A 6,818-nucleotide genomic window follows, 5' to 3' on the forward strand; every position below is an offset into this window, starting at 1 on the left:
TGTGTGGCAACGTTTAGTTAATCAACTGTAACAGAAAGAGCCTTCAGGAAACTCCCATCAAACCATGAGGCCCTGTTTTGTAGAAGGAGTTTTCAATCAAATTATCCAAAAAATATTCAAACAGTAGTGGTGTTAAACACTGTTTTCATTTGGAGTGAGAGATCAGAAGACTTGTTGCTTTGAAGCAGGGACTCTATGTAGACAAAAGCCCTGTTTCTCTGTTCCAGAATCAGAATCAGAATGGGTTTATTGCCAGATGTTGAGGTTTACAACATTAGGAATTTGCTGCGGTGCTTCAGTGCAAACAATAAGAATTAAAGTGCTATGTAGAAAGAAAGATATGTGCATGAGATATACATGAGATATATACATGAGAATAAGAATTAAGAGTGCTACGTAGAAGGATATATACATGAGTGCAGGTGGTGATCAGTGCCAGACATGAGATGATGCAGTGACACAGCGTAGGGTCATGTGTGAGTGGCGGGGACAGTCATGTGGTTATTGTTCATGTGTCCAACAGCAGAGGGGAAGAAACTGTTCTTATGGCGAGAGGTTCTGGTGCGAATGGACCGGAGCCTCCTGCCTGAGGGGAGCAGGTCAAACAGACTGTGTCCAGGGTGAGAAGGGTCAGCTGAGATCCGAGCTGCACGCCCCAGTGTCCTGGAGGTGTACAGGTCCTGCAGAGATGGGAGTCTGCAGCCAATCACCTTCTCAGCAGAGCGCACAACACGCTGCAGTCTCTGTTTGTCCCTGATAGTGGCTCCAGCGTACCACACGGTGATGGAGGAGGTGAGGATGGACTCGATGATTGCAGTGTAGAATTGCATCATCGTCCGTGTTGGCAGGTTGAATTTCTTCAGCTGCCTCAGGAAGTACATCCTCTGCTGGGCTTTCTTGATGACGGAGGTGATGGTGGGCTCCCACTTCAGGTCCTGGGTGATGGTGGTACCCAGGAAGCGGAATGAGTCCACAGAGGTGATGGGGGTGTCAGTCAGGATGATGGGGGGGAGTGGGGCTGTGTGCTTCCTGAAGTCCACAATAATCTCCACTGTCTTCTGGGCATTCAGCACCAGGTTGTTGTGGCTGCACCAGGACACCAGACGTTCAACCTCCCTCCTGTAGGCAGACTCATCCCCGTCAGAGATGAGCCCAATGACGGTGGTGTCATCTGCGAACTTGATTAGCTTGACAGACTGGTGGGTGGAGGTGCAGCAGTTGGTGTACAGGGAGAAGAGCAGAGGAGAAAGAACACAGCCCTGAGGGGAGCCGGTGCTGATGGTCCGGGAGTCCGAGACATTCTTCCCCAGCCTCACGTGCTGCTTCCTGTCCGTCAGGACAGTTGAAGGTTGAAGCTATTGTTCCAGACACCGCTTTTAATTGGTGTTTTATTCTTTCAGTCCCAAAGATTTCCATTTTGTTGGGGTCCCTGAAGAAGTACCAGTGCAGGTCATTTACCTCCTTCTGTATGCCATACCATGGACCACTGAATGGGAGCATTTCTAAATCTGATGCACATATGCAGCAATCACAAACCTCAGAGAGTAACACAAGTTTGAACTGAACAGCCAATAATTTTTATGCTAAACACACAATATCAACCAAAAATCCAGAATAAACACATTATACAAAAGCTACGATATGCTTGTGATTCACTGAAATAAGTATTTGATCCTCTAATATCCATCTACAATTCTGGGTCAACAGATTGGTTCTTAAATAGCATTTTTCCTACACCACCTGAGCACTCAATGTGCTTCATGCAACACGCTTTCTATGTGCTATTCAAACCCTGATTCATTTATCAGAAAACAACCTCGGGTTAGTATTTTGTCCAAGGATATTTGGCAGGAGACTGGAGCAGCCAGGGATCTCCAAGCTTACAGTTTGTAATGACCTGCACTACCTCCTGAGCTACAGCCACCCTGAGCTTACAGCACCTGGTGTTTCTAGGTGGAAAAAACACAAAGAAGGGAATAAGATCAGGGGCATTATCTCAGAAGCTCAGAAAATAGTGATCGATCAGCTTATGCATGCACAAAGTCAGCTAATAACTCTCCTAGCGTGGCTGAAAGGAGTGACTCTGACAACACAGATGAACTGTTGTCTGACTTGGTGAGGGTCGGGTTGTTGTCAGACAGGAAACTCTCCAACTGGAGAAAGTTGAAGCATCGCCTGTCCTGACCTCGAGTTTGAAAAACTCCAGTTTCTTCGACATTGTATTGATTTGGTCCTGCACATCAAAAACACTGATGGAGAGTCCCTGTAGTCCCAAATTCAGCTCATTTAAACAAGAAATGTTCAACGAGTATTCCAGCTGATTGAGCCACACAGTGTCTTCAAAAACACCTGGACCTCTCTGTGAAATTCAAAAAGCCTAGAAAGTTTCTCCCCTCTTTAAAGCCATCATACTTCAGTATGGAGCAGAAGCTGGACATGTTTGCTGGCCATCTTATTACAGAGCTCATGGAATAGGAAAGGCCAACCTGGTCTTTATGAAGTTTACAATTTTTACAACTGAGTCTATTACACACTTAAGTTCTTTAGGCATCTTTTTCACCACCAGGACTCAATGGATACTGCAGGGAGTCCAGCTGGCAAATTTAAACTACTGACCTGGATAAAATTAGTACCCATATGATAATTTTCTCCTAATGTTTGTAGGAATGTTAGGGAGAATGTCTGGCTTTAATTTTATGACACAGTCCAGAATTGTTATTGTTATTGTAAACAAAAATACACTCCAAAAAACTAGAGGAAGAAAAAGGAAGGAAACATTGTCCTCTGTGATATACAGCATGAGATCTGAATGAGTGTCAGAGATATGGAACGCCAGAGAAACCTGTCGTTTATGAAAAACTGTGAAAGTTTTACTTGCATTTGGGGAGCATATATAGTGGCTGTGAAAACAAATGTCATGGTTGCATGACCAAATAACTAGATTTGACTTAAAAGCAGAACCAGGTGAGACACGGTTTCACAGTTTTTATTATGCTCAAACAGGGGAAGGTTAGTAATGGTGTTGGCAGCAGGGGATGAGCAGGCAGGTGAGAAGATGAAGGTAAGGGATCCAGGTAGGTTACAAGGGAGAGCCAGCGATTATTGGAGAATCTTCAACCAGCTGGAAGGAGACTGCAGATAAAGAAAAACCATGTAAAAGTAGGAATGTAGGAAAAATATGGTTTGGCCTGTTACCAGTAGAAAGAGGCTGCTCCTTTTATGAAGCACTGAGTGGCATCGATGAAGGAAATGGCAATGATGTGTATCCAGCTGAAGAGGGGAGGGATAGTGCCTGCATAATGATCAGTGTGGAGAAGAGAAAGACTGGCCTTGTCAAAGATTCAGCACACTCGTCCTAGCGTCATATCAACGTGATCAAAAAATGCAGCCTTCATATACACACTGAAGGGTATGGCAGTTGAGGATGAGGATTTGGGTTACATTGATGAAATACAACATGAGATCCACCTCAGTGATGATAACTATGTAACACAACAACACAGAATAATCCCACACACACAGGGCTGAACACAAAATTGGACCTGGCAATTTTGGTCCAGGTAACCCATCATGATCGCTGAAATTTTTTTTTAACTAATTAAAAATAAATAAATATACTTCACTTTGTTTTAATTATTGATATGGTAACTTTTGTTTGCTTGTTTTTATCAGCTTGGTACAGTTGCTGTAGTTCTTAGTGTCACTGCACTGCAGCATGTGACAATTAAGTGGCTCATGGTCAATAAAGCCATTTATTCTGCTTGAATCTCTCCCTTCCTGATAACGACCCTCCATCTGTTTTCTTACCATGTCAGTTTCACCTCCCTCTGTCTCTTCCTCACTCTGTTGTTGAGACTGTGCTCGCTCCTCTCTACGGTGTCACAGCCTCCTGTGGCTGCAAAGACTTATTACTGGCTTTCTGTTTTTGCTTTATAAGATCATGTTTATGTGGAAAAGCTGCTCAGTTGCACCTGCATGCCATGAGTCTGTCTCATCTCTAAGTGCTTGGAGCCCAGCAACTCAATCTGGTTTAAAACCTATGATGCTACTGTATAAACAAGCAAAGAAAAACCAATGAAGTGACAACACTGCAAAATACTGGAGGAACACAATGTAAATGGCTTGCATTTGTATAGCGCTTTACTCAGTCACTAAGGACACCAAAGCGCTTTACACTACATTCAGTCATTCACACACTGGTGATGGCAGCTACATTGTAGCCACAGCTGCCCTGGGGCGCACTGACAGAGGCGAGGCTGCCGGACACTGGTGCCAGCGGGCCCTCTGACCACCACCAGTAGGCAAACATGGGGTTAGTATCTTGCCCAAAGATATTTGACATGCAGCCAGGAGGCAGCCTGGGATCGAACCACCGACCTTCTGATTAGTGGCTGACCTGCTCAGCCACCTGAGCTACAGCCACCACAATGTCTTAATCTGTGATCATTTTTTGGATTTCTCTTTTTTTTTTTGCCTGTCCCATTTGGTTCTTTAGCCGTCAGAATTGTTGTCCGAAGACCAACAAGGATACCCAATGGATTTACTTTGCCAAATGGATCATTATTGCATAGAGCCTGTTCTACATCTAGCCAAGGTTCATCTAAGAGGGTACATTTTAACCATCCTGAGATTTACTGAAGCCTGTTGGCCAAGAAATATTGTTGAAAATTAGGCAGATCTAATCCTCCTTTATCCTTGGTTCTTTGAAGCGTTTTTAAGCTGATACACGGGGGTTTATCTTTCCAAAGGAATTTAGAAATATACGAATCCAGAGATCTGAACCAATCTTGTGATGGTTTGTTCGGGATCATTAAAAATAAATAATTTATTTTTGGCAAGATCATCATTTTTATAGTGGCGACCCTTCCCATGAGTGATATGGGTAAAGATTTCCATCTAGTCAGATCGCCTTCTACTTTCTTTAGAAGTGGGATGTGGTTTCAAATCAAATCAAATCTCTTTTATTGTCACATCACATGTGCAGGTACATTGGTACAGCACATGTGAGTGAAATTCTTGTGTGCGAGCTTCACAAGCAACAGAGTTGTGCAAAATACAATAATGTAAACAAGCAAAATACAAGAATGGCTACATCTGAAACTAATAAATATATGTACAATATATAATAGTATATGCAAAAAAAAAAAAATTTTTTTGGATGTGTATACTAAATGTTTTTCTACGTGTGTGTGTGTGTGTGTGTGTGTATACACATATTTTACAAATTAAATAGAGTAAACAATAAATAAAATATATAAAAATATACAGAGTTGAATATGTGCAAAACAGTGGCATTACTGTACAGTATGGAGTGCATAATGTTGAAGTTCCAGTAGTGAAGCTGAGGTGTCTATGACGTGTTCAGCAGTCTGATGGCCTGATGGAAGAAGCTGTCTCTCAGTCTGCTGGTACGGGACCGGATGCTGCAGAACCTCCTTCCTGATGGAAGCAGTCTGAACAGTTTATGGCTGGGGTGACTGGAGTCCTTGATGATCCTCCCCGCTTTCCTCAGGCACCGCTTCCTGTAGATGTCTTGGAGGGAGGGAAGCTCACCTCCAATTATCCGTTCAGAGCACCGCACTACTCGCTGGAGAGCTTTGCAGTTGTAGGTGGTGCTGTTGCCATACCAGGTGGTGATGCATCCAGTGAGGATGCTCTCAATGGCACAGTGATAGAAGGTCCTGAGGATGCGGGGGCTCATGCCGAATCTTTTCAGTCTCCTGAGAAAGAAGAGGCGCTGCTGCGCCTTCTTCACTGTTTTGTTTGTGTGTACTGACCACGTAAGATCCTCAGCCAGATGTACGCCAAGGAACCGGAAGCTGCTCACTCTCTCCACAGCAGCGCCGTTGATGGTGATGGGGGTGTGTACTTCTCTGCACCTCCGGAAGTCCACTATCAACTCCTTTGTCTTTGCGACGTTGAGGGTGAGATGGTTGTCTTGACACCAGTGGGTCAGGGCGCTGACCTCCTCCCTGTAAGCTGTCTCATCACCGTTGGTGATAAGACCCACCACTGTAGTGTCGTCTGCAAACTTCACAATGATGTTGGAGCTGTTAGTGGCTGTGCAGTCGTAGGTGTTTAATTTAGTTAAGTCTGAAAGCTTAGGAGAAACATTAATACCTAAATATTTAATATTTCCAGATTGTAGTGGGGCAGAAGAAGAATTATGGAAGGAGCAGTTAATTGGAAGAACTGTAGATTTTGACCAGTTAATTGAATAATCTGAAACTCTTGAAAACCAGTTTATTAGAGTAATTACCTCAGAAAGGTTGGTTTGTGAGTTTGGGAGAAAAAGCAACACATCATCTGCATAGAGACTGATTTTATGTTCTATGTTCTTACATTTTATGCCCTTAATTGTTGTAGCCTGTAAATTCTGCTGCTAGTGGTTTGATAAAAATTGCAAAAAGTGAAGGGGAGAGTGGGCATCCCTGTCTGGTGCCCCTCAGGAGACAGAAGCTGGAGGATGTTTGGTTATTTGTTCTGATACGAGCTGTTGGGGAATTGTATAATATTCTTAGCCAGTTTATGAAAGAGTTTCCAAAACCAAATTTGTGTAAAGTTGCAATTAAAAATTTCCAGTTAACTCTGTCAAATGCTTTTTCTGCATCTAGAGACAATATTGTGGTTTCAGTGTTTTTACTGTATGAGTAGTCTATTAAATTAAGTAATCTATGTGCGTTTGCTGATGAGTGTGTGGATTTCTCTTTTTCGAAACTGACTTTTAAATGCATCGAGGGTCTTGTCGCAGAGTTAGTACACAGAATGATTCTCAAAGCCAGCAGCACAGGCGGTGTAACCAGAGGTGTAGCTCATGG

This window comes from Diplotaxodon limnothrissa, linkage group LG19 (assembly GCF_057381915.1).
Source record: "Diplotaxodon limnothrissa isolate DT_005_m linkage group LG19, D_limnothrissa_male_GT1.1, whole genome shotgun sequence".
NCBI lineage: Eukaryota > Metazoa > Chordata > Actinopteri > Cichliformes > Cichlidae > Diplotaxodon > Diplotaxodon limnothrissa.